Source organism: Cyprinus carpio, chromosome A4 (assembly GCF_018340385.1).
Source record: "Cyprinus carpio isolate SPL01 chromosome A4, ASM1834038v1, whole genome shotgun sequence".
Lineage (NCBI taxonomy): Eukaryota > Metazoa > Chordata > Actinopteri > Cypriniformes > Cyprinidae > Cyprinus > Cyprinus carpio.
Window position 1 is genome coordinate 29,625,579 of NC_056575.1, and position 15,367 is coordinate 29,640,945.

Genomic DNA, 15,367 nt, shown 5'->3' on the forward strand with positions numbered 1-15,367 from the left:
GTAATAATTAAGAGACTAATTGGTACATCACTAACAAAAGTAATTACTTACTTGATAAAACTGTTAAATTTGCAGATTATATAACTGCTGCTCATAATAATAGTAAAAAGGAAAACACAGTATACTGTGTATAATTACTGTTTAATATTTTATTAAAATGCTACGTGATACGTGATTATAAGGTAAATGGTTGTATAAACATGCAGCGCCATCAATGAGCAAAACAATCGGATGATTTACAACACATTTACGCGGGGCTGGGAACGGGTGTATATATTTTGTGTACCAACTAACATTTGTAAAATACAAACACTTTCATGAATCCCAAAAATTTATGTCACAACAGCTTTACGGACAGTTTACACAAAAGTTTGTTTCTGCTCCTGTTTCATGAATGAGGCCCATTGTGCTTTTGTGTTTTGTTTGTTTGTTTTGTATCATTAATGTTAACCAACCAAGACCACATTTTAAGTAAACCTACTGTATCTAAAAAAAAAAAATTGTTTAATTTGTATCTCTTTCTTATTTGTCTTATTGTGCTTTTTCAAAAATTATAAATTATATATATGAACAACTATAATATTTATAACTTGCTCCCTTTTTGCTATTGTTTGATGGATAGTTCACCCAAAAATGAAAATTGTCATCATTTATTCAAGTTTACTCAAGTAAACTCAGAGATGTGGATTCGACGGTAATTAAATTATCACACGACTCGGTTGTTTGTCAAAAAACAGTAGGTAATTCGGGCGGGGATTTTTTACGCGGGTTGTGAGAGAGAAACATCGACATCCTGGATTCGGACAGCAATTAAATCACCGACTACCCCCTGTAAATGGTGAAAATCACTTGCATCCCCCTGAGAAACAATTACTGTCCGAATAGGGCTTAAGACTATTAAGCATTTTCGTCTCAAGTTAAAAACTAAGACTAAATCAAAAATGCCTGTCAAAATTAAGACTGAGACTTATGCTGCACATATATATCCTTAAGGATATCAAAACTTAAAACAAAATTCCAGAAAGGTGTACAGTTTTTGACCTTTAAATAAAACCATCAAAATGACAAAATAACAGCATTAAAGTCTCATGATCTGTCACTGGTCACTTTCAGCTTCTAAGATAACACTCATAAAAAGAGCTAAAAATCAAACACTCACCAAATAATATTTGGAGCTCTTTCAATTTTCTCCTCTGAAACGGTTTTGTTAAACAGTAGCTCTGAAATCTGACACCTGTTTCTTTCATGAAGAGTCATGAAAACAGGAAAGAGACATGAAACACACACACACACACACAGTTGTGGCCAAACTAGGGTAGTTGCATGCTCTGTACACTCTGTGGTTAGAGAGTGGTACTAACTAATTCAGCACTTACTGCTTTGTACGCACACTTGGATGGGTGAAATGCAGAGCACAAATTCCAGTTACTGGAAGTATAGGGTTACCATACTTAGCTCATTAGTTCAATGAAGAGATGTGACATGTAGCCAAGGCAAAAGGAGAACATAATAATCATCAAAGGAACTGAGACACTAGGTCAACAAGGAAAACGGAACTGAACACAAAGAAACAGAACATAACTCTGACACATGCAGCATCTTCAACATCACAATATTACACATATTGTTTGACGCCGTTAAAGGGAAGTTTTTCATGCGTATTCATGTCGCATCACACTGATCATTCTTAGATTATTCTGTAACATTTTGATGGAAATTGATGATAATTGCAAGTGCATTTAGTATTTATTTGGTTTTACATCAACATCTTTAGGTAACACCCTTAGATATACTGTTTCTTACTTATTGCATACCTAATAAGGAATTACTGAAGAACTAACAGGTAATTATTCATTAACATTTAATTCACTACTGCTAACTACTAAAGAAGATGTGTTAACTAATCAGTATGTAATACAATTTTATGATTGTGTTAAGTAACAGTTAGCTAATCAGTAACTAATGTATTCTGTCATACCTCCTGAAGAACTACTATTAATTATCTACTAGTTAAGGTTGTAAGTCGCTTTGGATAAACGCGTCTGCAGAATGACTTAATGTAAATGTAAGGTTCCAGAAAAATAACTATGAAATAATTACTACTGAACAGTTACTGGTATGTGCAAACAGTCACTATAATAATCAGGCTGTGGCCCACAAATCAAGTACTTGAGTAAAAGTACAGATACTCCAATAAAATATTACTCCAGTAAAATTAAAAGTAGGTCTATTCATTTTCAAAATGACTTGAGTAAATGGACAAGTACAAAGTGCTACAACAGTTGCAACTTTGTTACAGTCCACTACTTCTATAACTATAATGTATAATGTATGTATAATGTATAAATGTAATGTATGATACAGGAGACCGGTCCAAATGATTACACTTGAATCGCTTTTAAATGTTTAACTTTTGATTATAAAATGTTTGTTAAATTAGTTTAAATGTGGGCAGTATACATGTTAAAATGGAATCAAAATAAGCTCTATAAAAATGTATTGCATTTATTAATATTGCATTTTCACTACTACTACTACTACCATTACTGCTAACATTTATATGAATATCTTGAACCTTAACTAGTAGATAATTAATAGTATTTCTTCAGGAGGTATGACAGAATACAATCATAAAATTGTATTACATACTAATAAGTTAACACATCTTCCTTAGTAATTAACAGTAGTAAATTGAGTGTTAATGAACAATTACCAGTTTGACGGCTTTGGCAAAACGTGATTGAATTGTATTAAATGCGTTAGAAAAAAAAATATATATCAAATGACTATAAATATTGTGCAACATAAAAAGGATGGCATCATCTACTCCCACACCCTGTCTGAATGCAAACTGTTAAGGGTCTTGAAAACCAACGCTTGTGTATTCAAATGACTGAGAATAATCCTTACGAAACATTTCATTACATGTGACATCAAACCTTTGGGTCTCAAATTGTTTAAACCCCGACCCAACACCTACCATGTTTTGGAATAGAAACAAGACATGATGTCTTCCAAATTACAAGTGTTTTTGATAAAAACAAGGACAAAGAAAAAATCAAATGAAAAAACTGAACACAAATTACCATCAGGGTTTGCAGATTTGTTAATCTTAAGACACTTTAATTGCTGGCCAACCTCTTTCTCACTAATAGCACTGCAGCATAAATGGCTGCCCACTGCTCTGGGTGTGTGTGTTCACGGTGTGTGTGTGTGTGTTCACTGCAGAGCACAAATTCTGAGTATGGGTCACCATACTTGGCTATATGTCACTTCACTCTCCCTGTTAATCAGTGGTTTTCCTCCTATCGAATGGTGAAAGTGGCCATTGGCTTTGTCTGCCTATACTCCTCTTTGGCTCCTTTCATCCTGTCCTGCCTCCACTGATTTAGTTTCTTTATCCTTTCCCTGATTCTCCCACTCTCTCTCTGCGTCTGACAATCTCTTCTCGTCTTTATTCCCTTTGGCATTGTGATCTGAAATATATTTCAATTAATTAATCATAAGATGATTACACACACACACACACATTTTGGGTTTCCATGTTTTATGGGGACATTCCATAGGCATAATAGTTTTTATACTGTAAACTGAATTTTCTTTTCTATCACCCTACCCCTAAAACTACCCCTCACAGGAAACTACAGCCATTTTTAGAGTCTCAAAAAACTTTCTGTATGATTTATAAGCAGGGGTGCCATAAGTTTTTACTGCAGTTACTGCACATAAGAGAACCTGGAGATTTGGTTTGGTCATCACACTGCACATAGTGTGTCATAGTGTGACCCATTAAATATAACTACAAAAAATAAATGTATAATAGTGATAATATATAAAAACTAAATAATAAAGTGATAATACTATTATATTCTAAAATAATACATCTGCAGTAAGGAGTATTTTAATATTGCATAACAACACTGAAACCCTGTACATAACCATTTTTATCCCACAAACCATATTCCAACACACATTTTTTTTCTTACTGAAGTGCTGTCCCACATTAGGCTAATCATTATGTCCCATTTTTTAAACCACATTTTAAAAAATAAATAATATATAGTTTATTTATACAAAGTTACACTATTTTCTTAATTTCATAAGCAGATTATTCCAAAAAGTAGCAGGTTTTTGTTTTGTTTAAAATGAATTTATACTCCTTAATAGCAAGTTTGTCAAAGCTCTGTCACTAACCTCTGGGTGGTCGTCACACGAGGTACTTCCTGTTTGTTGATTGCTCCACTCGCATATATGACTTGACTTTTGAGAGGTCGTGTGGTTTAATCACATGATACCACAGCTTTGGCTAGCCCATCGTTTCACTAGCATTCGTGCATTTATGGAGGAGATTAGTAGTCCTACATTTGGCAGTGTTCCACTTTAGGGCAATTTACCCTACATTGTTCTATAATGAACGCATCAGCATAACACACATGCAACAGCTGCTATTATTCAAATTTATACTCTGGGTTAAACATTTCACACAGAAAATCCACAAATGATAAGCAGTTAACAACATTCAGGTGTTTCTTTGAGGAGCTGATAAAGACAAACTTTAAAGGGGTCCTATAATGCTTTTTCACTTTTTCAACTTCAGTTAGTCTGTAACAGACATCCCACCTCTCCCGCATATTAATAGTGGCTCCTTGACGCCTACAAATTAGATACAATATCCCGGAAACTGTGGAGGCAAGGGAGAGGAAGAGCAAGAGGAAAGAGCGCCACTTAAGCGAGAGAGAGAGACACACATGTAGTGATATATAATCATAACTGTAGCCAGCTATGAGATCACCATATGAGTGTCTGCATGTAAGAGAAAGTATAGGCTACTATGTGTCATCAAATTTGATTGATAAGGGTCACAAAAATCCCACCCCCCCATACTGGACACCTGTTTGGACACCTGTTCCTGGACACCCCCACTCCCATCTACCGGACATCTGTTTATTCACCCAATGATCCAAAGGAATTTATGATTGTTTGGGAATGTGTTTTTTGTGTGGGCCACTGAAAAAACTGTTAAAACTATGTGCTTTAAACTTTAATAAAAACATCCCTTATCCTGTTTAATTATCATACCACGTTTCACATTTTAAAGTTTTTACACACACACACACACACACACACTTCAGGAAAAAAGCCATCAAACATACACGGAATAGAAACAATGTAATGACTGTTTTTTCCAGAAATAGAGTAAAAACCGGGGTAAAGACAAGCATTTAAATGTTGTCAAACAATTTAAAAACTAGTTAGAATTTGACTTAGATATTTGAAGTTAAATAAAAAGAAAACTAGGCTACTGACCATCTATCTAATACAAAAAAAAAAATATCAGATACGTTCGTTAAACAGCATGTGGCACTCAAAATCTTGTAACATTACAATTTAAAAGTTTGAGTTTGTTACCAGTAAGAAAGAAAAATAAAAATGCTGAGGCTTTTCAGCATTGGTATCTTACCCTGATCTAAAACAAAGGCTACGTTCACACTGCAGGCTGAAACGACCCAATTCCGATTTTTTTTTTTTTTGCCCCTATGCGACCTGTATCTGATCTTTTCATGACAGTCTGAACGACACAGATCCGATCTTTTCAAATGTGACCCAGGCCACTTGGGTATGTGGTCCTGAATCCGATACGTATCCGATCTTTTGAAATGCGACCTCCGTCTGAACGACCAGGCCACATGTATCCGACCCGTACGTCATTGATACGCTACAAACGTCATAATTCTGCGTTGAAGTAGGCGGGAACGAGAAGATAAACAACAACCATTCGAAAGTTACTGATGAATTCTGTATTAGTGAAGCCACTTACATCAGTATCCCACCACTCCTGGCTGCGACTCCGCACCCACACGTTTCTCTGTATCGACGTTGCTAACACTGCTCCACAAATGCCATGGCCAAAAACCTTGCTCTCCTCCTTCTTTTTAAATTTCTTCTTAAAACGAGAAGATTGTAATTGTGCTGGCTGCGTTGGGAAAATAACTTTTAATATTGCAAAAAGAGCTCCGCTGATAACTACACTGTTGTTGACATCCATGTTTAACGTTAGCTACTTCCGCAAACAACGAGTTACGTCGTTGACCGTTGAGTACTCTTCTGCGCATGCGGGTCACTTCTGGGTCATTTCACGTTCACACAGGAGATCACCAAAAGGTTGCATTTAATTGGAAATGTGAACGGCCTTGCAAAAAAAAAATCGAATTTTTTTCAAAAAATCGGAATTGAGCATTAAGCCCTGCAGTGTGAACGTAGCCAAAAAGTAGTCTTTCAGATACGTTCATTATACAATGCGGCAGTTTTTCTATATTAAAAGTTAGAGTTTGTTACCAGTTAGAAAATAAAATAACAAATGTTGACTTATCTTACCGTGATCTAAACAAAAATGTATCAGAAGCGATCGTTAAGCAATAAGATACTTGTCAAAATCTATGTCGTAGTCTACGATTAGCTACAATTTAGGAAAGCTAGCATTTTCTCACAATGGTAGTAAAGTTAAACAAAAGAAAAAGAACCAGGTATCTTACCGTGTTCTAAAAGAAAATGAATCAGACACGGTCGTTAAAACACCAGCATAAGATACTTTTCAAAATCTATGTTGTACTCTACCATTAGCTAGAGTTTTGTCACAAGTTAAAATAAAAAGACCCATGCATCTTATGTTGTTTCCGTCAGATACTTCCTCACACGCTGCTGTCAAAACTCAGAATGCTTATGTCTGGTCCCACTCAAACCACACCCACTAACAGCCCCCTAACACGGGCTAAAATGACATTTGATACTGACATTTGCGGCATTTCTTATTGTTTTGTAGTGAAAATATACCACAGACAGCATTCTTCTAACACTGTTATGACTTTTCTAACTTCGAGAAACATTGTAGGTCTGCAGACTAACGTTTGAGGACACCAGCACCAGTGCCATTAAGTTCTACAGAAGGTGGCACCTGCACCTGACGGTAAAGCATTTGTGGTGATATTTGATGTATTTCTTGTTTATTTCTATTTAATGTCTGCATTTACATAATCACGATGTATTTTTAAGAGTGCTTGCTCATCTGCAGTACGTCTCTAAGATATATGCTGTCAGATGTCAAATAGACATTTATTTGAATGCATGTAAAACTGTTTCTGAGACGTTTATCAGAGTACACAGCAGATGTTTCCCAGATGTTTAGCAGACGTCTTACAGATGTACTTGTGCTGTCTGGGTAGTTGAGATGCAGATAAGATTTACTTTTATTACTGTCATTCATAATATATAAATATAATTTAAAATACAAATATACAGTCATGGCCAAAAATATCGGCACCATTGGTAAACATGATCAAAGAAGGCTGTGAAAATGTATCTGCATTGTTAATCCTTCTGATCTTTTATTTAAAAAATTCACAAAAATCTAACCTTCCATTGGATAATAAGAATTTAAAATGGGGGGAAATATCATTATGAAATAAATGTTTTTCTCTATCAATTAACGGCACTGTTTTATTCAATGCTATTTGAAACCTTCATTTGACAGTTTAACAGCTCTGAGTTTTCTCCTGTAATGCCTGATGAGGTTAGAGAACACCTGACAAGAGATCAGAGACCATTTCTTCATACAGAATCTCTCCAGATCCTTCAGATTCCCAGCTTCTCTTCTTCAGTTCACTCCTCTCATTTTCCGTAGGGTTCAGGTCAGAGGACTGGAATGGCTATAGCAGAAGCTTGGTTTTGAGCTCAGTGACCCATTTCTGTGTTGTTTTTGAGGTTTGTGTTTGGATTATTGTACGGTTGGAAGATCCAAACATGGCCCATTATAAAATTTCCAACAGAGTCAGTCCCTTTTTGATTTTTTTTATCTGTTGATATTTGATAGAATCAAAGATGCCATGTATCTAAACAAGACGTTCAGGACCTCCAGCAGAAATATAGGCCCATAACATCAAAAATACAGCAGTATATTTAATTGTACACATGGGGTACTTTTTATCCCTGTGTTCACCAAACCCATCTTGAGTGTTTGCTGCTAAAAAGCTCATTTTTTTTGTTTCATCTGACTATAGAAGCCAGTCCCATTTGAAGTTCCAGTCGTGTCTGATAACTGAATATGCTGGGGATTGTTTTTGGATGAGCTAGGAGAATTTTTCTTGAAACCCTACCAAACAACATGTGGTGATGTAGGTGCTATTTGACACTTTTTTTTAAAGGTTTTCTGACCCCGAGACTAAACTATTTTCTGCAATTCTCCAGCTGTGGTCCTTGAAGAGTCTTTGGCCACTTAAACTCTCCTTCTCACCGTTCATTAGGACAATATAGACAACAATGCCACCTCGGAACTCCAGCTTCAGCGTCTACGCGCTCCCACTGTTGCCGGCCTGCATCCTAAGACACCATCGGAAAAGGAGGAAAGGCAAACGTGCTGGAATTCTATGCAGATCACGGAAAATAAATTTTAATACACCTCTCTCTACCATCTTGTTAGCCAACATACAGTCTTTGGATAACAAACTTGACGAACTTAATGCGAGAATCACATACCAGCACTGGACATTCATAACTGCTGCGTTCTGGCCTTCTGTGAGATGTGGTTAAATTCAGAAGTACCCGATACGGCCATTACACCACCTGGATTCTCAGTTTTTCATGACAGATCGCTTAACTCTGGTAAGAGCAGAGGTGGGTTGTGTTCTTTATGATTAACACTCGCTGGGGCACTGATGTTACAGTTTTATCTACACACTGCTCCCCTGAGATCGAACTGCTCTCCATTAAAAGTGCGTCCCTTCTACCTCCTGCAGGAGTTTAATTCAATCTTTCTCACAGTTGTTTACATCCCGCCCTCACGTGGGACAAAAACTAAAGCATTGGACGAACTGTACAGCACCATAAATGGATTTTAGAAATTGCATAACCTGAGGCTGCTTTCATCGTTGTTGGGGATTGTAACAAAGTGAATATGGAGGAAAGTTCTTCCCAAATTTTACCAGCACATAAATTTCCCCATATGATGTGATCAGACATTAGATCACTGCTATTCAACACTAAAGGACAGTTACAAACCCCTCCCCGACCAGCATTTGGCAACATTGTGACAAACATTAGCATACTGCTGTTACCAGGCTACAGACAATGCCTCAAACAGGAAAACAGGAACGGTTTCTAAAACAGTTCACAAATGGAGTGAAGATGCCATCTCCGCACTGCAGGACTGCTTTGAATCCACAGACTGGCAGATGTTTCAAGATGCAGCAGGAGACAACAAACAGGAATACACAGATTCTGTGATATGCTACATTAACAAATGCACAGAGGATGTTGTCCCATACCTTAATGTTAAATCATTTCCAAACCAGAAACCATGGGTCAACGGTGAGGTGCGTGCCAGATTAAGAGCACAAACTGCTGCCTTTAACTCTGGGGATCTAACTGCTTACAAGAAGTCCAGGTATGACCTTCAAAGAACCATCAAATCAGCCAAAAGAGACTTTTAGGGACAGAGTTGAGTCAGAATATCATGGCTCTGACCCCCAACGCATGTGGAGCAGTTTGCACTATATCACTGACTACAAAGGAAGGAAAAGCAGTGTTGGGTCTTTGTCTGCCTCCTTACCGTATGAGCTCAATACATTCTATGATCGCTTTGAGACAGGCAGCACATTCCCTGCTGTGAAAATACCTGCTGACCTTGACACTTGCCCTTTGGTTCTAACCACACTCAAAGTGAGTAAGGCCTTCAAGAGAGTCAACGGCCGGAAAGCTCCAGGTCCAGATGGCATACACGGACGTGTCCTGAGGGCCTGCGCTGTCCAGTTAGCAGATGTCTTCACCAACATCTTCAACCTCTCCTTGAGACTTACAGTGATCCCCACATGCTTCAAGCAAACCACCATCATCCCTGTTCCCAAAAAAACAACTGTCTCCTGCCTAAATGATTACCGCCCTGTAGCACTGACATCAGTCATCATGAAGTGCTTCGAACATCTAGTCAAGTCCCACATCTGCTCCTCTCTACCTGACACCTTGAACCCATTCCAATTTGCTTACCGCTCAAATAGATCCACTGATGACGCCATTGCAATGGCCATACACTCTGCCCTGGAACACTTAGAGGGAAGAGACACCTATGTGCGGATGCTGTTCATTGATTACAGCTATGCATTTAACACCATCCTCCCTACCAAACTTATAGCAAAACTGAAAGATCTGGGTCTTAACAGTCAATTATGTAACTGGGTCCTGGAATTCCTGACCGGCAGACCCCAGGTGGTAAGAATTGGCAATCACACATCCTCCTCACTTTCACTCAGCACTGGTGCCCCACAGGGATGTGTACTCAGTCCTCTCTTGTACTCCCTGTTCACTTACTACTGCTCTGTTAAGCATAGCTCCTACATCATCCTCAAATTTGCTGACGATACAACTATCCTAGGACTCATCACTAATGGTGATGAGACATCCTACAGAGATGAGGTTAATGCACTCACAGCATGGTGTGCTGATAACGATATCTCTCTAAATGTCAGCAAGACCAAGGAGATGATCATGGACTACAGGAAGTCACAGAGAGAGGGTCACGTTCCCGTTCACATCAATGGAGAGACAGTAGAGACAGTTAAGAGCTACAAGTTCCTTTGCATTCATATCTCTGAGGATCTTTCCTGGAGCCTACACTCAGAGACCATAGTGAGAACAGCCCGTCAGCGTCTCTACTTCCTGTGGAGGTTGAAGAGGTTTGGCATCTCCTCTAACATCATGTCAAATTTCTACCACTGCACTATAGAGAGCATTCTGACTGGCTGCATCACTGTATGGTACGGCAACTGCTCTTCTTTCGACCGCAAAGCTCTTCAGCGAGTGGTGAGAACAGCAGAGCTCATCCTTGGACATAAAGGATGGAAGTCGTGGCCTAATGGTTAGAGAGTCTGACTCCCAATCGAAGGGTTGTGAGTTCGAGTCTCGGGCCGGCAGGAAAATTGTGGGTGGGGGGAGTGCATGTACAGTTCTCTCTCCACCTTCAATACCATGACTTAGGTGCCCTTGAGCAAGGCACTGAACCCCCAACTGCCGCAGCATAAAATGGCTGCCCACTGCTCCGGGTGTGTGTTCACAGTGTGTGTGTGTGTTCACTGCTCTGTGTGTGTGTGCACTTCGGATGGGTTAAATGCAGAGCACGAATTCTGAGTATGGTTCACCATACTTGGCTGAATGTCACGTCACTTTCACTTTCACTTTTTTAAACTCCCAGCCTTACACTAACACTCACACTGTGGGGAAGGTTAGAGAGTTTGACTCTTAGTAATCCAGTTATCCTTCATCTAAAAACCGGAATACATGCTGCTCTTATGTTTACTGCCACTTTTTAATATTCCTTCATGTAGCTCTGACACTCTACAATGACATTTTGGACGTTGCTCTACTCGGAAATACAAAATTGGAATGTCTGCTGCTCTTAAGTTTATTTATTGCATCTGCACTGCCACTTTATTTTTCTTTCATGTAGCTCTGCAACACTCTACAATGACATTTTAGACACTGCTCTACCCCAATAATCTTATATTAGTACCTCAGGACTACTAATGACTACCTATAACTCTTTAACACTGTCTACCTTTATTGTATCTGTTACTGCCACCCTATTTATATATAATGCTCTGTCCGTGTCTTTTCTGCCTATGGTCACTGAAGTCACTCAAAATCTCAGTGCCCTCCATGTACGTCTATGTCTATTTATGTCCTATTTTTGTTAATGTTTGTCTGAGCCTCGTCACAAGCATTTCAATGCCCAGTTTTCCCCAGTGTTAACTATGCAAATGACAAATAAATGCCTCTTGACTTTTGACTCTTGATGTCCTGTCAATTTTGATGATGTCAATTTTCTGTTGATTGGAACCCCTTAATTATTGCCCTGATGGTGGAAATGGGAGTTTTCACTGCTCTAGATCTTTTCTTAAAGCCACTTCACTAATCAAAGAATATATTTCTGCTTTTGCTGCACATCAGAAATATATTATTTTGAATTTTTCTCATTGTGATGGATGACTAATGGAATTCGGGCTTTTTTTCCCTCCCATTTATATTTCTGTGAAACAGGGAGCCATGGCTGGATAATTCCATGTTCATAATCACCCTAGAGTGCTCAAAATTGTAAATATGAATGGGAATACAGGTGCTGGTCATATAATTAGAATATCATCAAAAAGTTGATTTATTTCACTAATTCCATTCAAAAAGTGAAACTTGTATATTATATTCATTCATTACACAGACTGATATATTTCAAATGTTTATTTCTTTTAATTTTGATGATTATAACTGACAACTCATGGAAAATCTCAAATTCAGTATCTCAGAAAATTAGAATATTACTTAAGACCGATACAAAGAAAGGATTTTTAGAAATCTTGGCCAACTGAAAAGTATGAACATGAGAAGTATGAGCATGTACAGCACTCAATACTTAGTTGGGGCTCCTTTTGCCTGAATTACTGCAGCAATGCGGCGTGGCATGGAGTCGATCAGTCTGTGGCACTGCTCAGGTGTTATGAGAGCCCAGGTTGCTCTGATAGTGGCCTTCAGCTGCATTCTTGGTTCTGGCATATCGCATCTTCCTCTTCACAATACTGCATAGATTTTCTATGGGGTTAAGGTTTAGGAGAGTTTGCTGGCCAATTAAGAACAGGGATACCATGGTCCTTAAACCAGGGACTGGAAGCTTTGGCACTGTGTGCAGGTGCCAAGTCCTATTGGGAAATGATATCTGCATCTCCATAAAGTTGGTCAGAAGCAGGAAGCATGAAGTGCTCTAAAACTTCCTGGTATATGGCTGCGTTGACCTTGGACATCAGAAAACACAGTGGACCAACACTAGCAGATGACATGGCACCCCAAACCATCTCTGACTGTGGAAACTTTACACTGGACCTCAAGCAACGTGGATTGTGTGCCTCTCCTCTCTTCCTCCAGACTCTGGGACCCTGATTTCCAAAGGAAATTCAAAATGTACTTTCATCAGAGAACACAAGTTTGGACCACTCAGCAGCAGTCCAGTCCTTTTTGTCTTTAGCCCAGGCAAACGCTTCTGATGCTGTCTGTTTTTAAGAGTGGCTTGACACAAGGAATGCGACAGCCGAAACCCATGTCTTGCATACGTCTGTGTTTAGTGGTTCTTGAAGCACTGACTCCAGCTGCAGTCCACTCTTTGTGAATCTCCCCCACATTTTTGAATGGGTTTTGTCTCACAATCCTCTCCAGGGTGCGGTTATCCCTATTGCTTGTACACTTTTTTCTACCACATCTTTTCCTTCCCTTCGCCTCTCTATTAATGTGCTTAAGTTATGTTCTCTGAAGGATCGTGTGACTGGAGTAATGATGCTAAAAATTCAGCTTTGAAAGTCAGCTTTGTTCCTAATAAAGTGTTTAACTGCACTCGCAAGTGAATCTCAAGTTATTTTGTGGGATAATTAAATATATTCTAAATAAACTACAAACCTAAAAATATATACATTTATTTTGTTCTCACATTCTTTCTTGTAACTCTTCCCTCTCGGTCACTCACTTGCCTGAAAGGCTCATTATGCAGCTCATTATGTGGGTCTTTGTCTTCTCAGGGGTGAATCACAGAAATATTCATGATAGTTGACGCCTACTCGCATATGCCCTTTTGAAACAAAGTGTCTTAGAAATTTTAAATTAATCTATTGTTTTCTGTGAGTGAGTAAACAAGATGATTTTCACATCATTTTGAAGCAAAAAATTCTAGGCTACAAGCTCCAGGTTTGACAGTCTTGTGAACAAATGTTTTGTATGTTTTTTTTTAAGACCTTATTTCAGTGACTTCAAAATTGTTGTTTTTTACTAACCATGCATAAATGCTGTTTTCTCAAAAACACAATCACTGTACATACATGCTATTTACATATTATTGTAGCCCAGTTTGTATTGATTACAGTGTTAATAGTCAAGTTGCAGTCTAAAGTTTATATACACCTTGCAGTATCTGCAAAATGTTAATAATTAAGCAGTAAGAGGGTAGAGAGATAGAATCATCAAAAAATTGCAATTACTGCCCTGATGAAGCAGAATATATTCTGCAAGGTGTGTGTAAACTTTTGACCACATCTGCATCACTTAAGAGCTGAATTAACGTTACCTCAATCATCAGGGCAACACGGTGGTTTTATGCTGCGAGATGTTCCTTCAGATTTCCCATAAACAGCAGATTTCCTGACCACACAATCTTCACTGACACTGGGCTTTAAAAAAAGATAACATTTTTACACACATTTATTATTTCTACTTTACAGGGAATAAAACATAACTTTATAATTTAATCCCAAATTTTATTTTAAATTTTAAATATTTAAAAAAAAAATCATCATCATCTTGCCTTCCAAGCTTCTCTCACACATCTTCATGAAGGATGTTCCTGTATTTACTACGGCTGGCACAGAAAAGCTACTGTCCTCATCCTTTGGTTTGTTACCTGTAAAATATATGATGATTAGAGGGGGGTCTGTAAATGCACAGGTGGGAATATATTACTTGTAAATGGAAAAGATTCAAAGCAGTTCAAATCCATAGAGATAGTGACTTAATATAGCACTTTTAGCTTGTCATGTGTGATCAGGGTAAGCTGACTAGGCAACAAATTATTAAAAACTTCAAACATCACCTCTTCAGTACTGGTCTGTGTTTCTACACTGTAACTTACTGTTAACAAAACTGATCCTGCAAAATAAATGAATAACTCCGCAGTAGCATCTTGCTCTTCAAATGAAAAAAAAAAACTAACAAAAAAAGCATCATTTCTAGAGGTGGCTTATGTACTGAATATTACTGGTGGTTATAATATCGATTATATACATAAAATATTACAAGATCGGATCGCTGAATTTTGTTCAGTAAATCGTTTAGTTAAAATAAAATGTTGTATTTTCAGCAGTTTCCAATTTATTTTTGGTCCACACACGCGGTCACATTCCGATATCAGAATGCCGTCAGAGATAAATTACGCGATTAATTCCCCTCCCGGGTTCATATAAAAAGAACTGAAAAGCCACACGAATGGCAAGACTAAATTAAGAATAAAGAGAATGTACAGTAGGTGGCCATCCAAAACGTTGGTTCTACCGCCGCTCGTACCGTCGCCGCGGCGTCTGCAAAGTGCATTTGCAGCTTTTGACCACTGAGTGGCGCTTTAATCACAAGTTTTCAAACCAAGCGCATCAAAGCACATTTTCGCAAATAGACGTCAGCTTTGCCTCACCGAAGTGTTACATTTGACTGCAGTCGGGGAAAATGAAAGAAAAAAAAAAATTAATATTCACAGATGAAAGTTTAGTCCTTATGAAGATATGTGCGTTTCTTAGAACGAATT

General features: G+C 38.1%; 1 protein-coding gene and 1 pseudogene across 1 annotated transcript in view; one reads left to right on the forward strand and one right to left on the reverse strand.

Annotated features, from left to right (window-relative positions):
• Positions 1 to 1,244, reverse strand: part of LOC109071049 (NACHT, LRR and PYD domains-containing protein 12-like) — a 29,230-nt gene extending 27,986 nt beyond the window's left edge. The window contains exon 1 of the mRNA XM_042745038.1: positions 1,160 to 1,244. The gene's annotated coding sequence lies outside the window, so the exon portion shown is untranslated. The remainder of the gene's footprint in view (positions 1 to 1,159) is intronic.
• The window catches only part of LOC109073071, a 325,399-nt pseudogene that overhangs the window by 33,212 nt on the left and 276,820 nt on the right, over positions 1 to 15,367 (forward strand).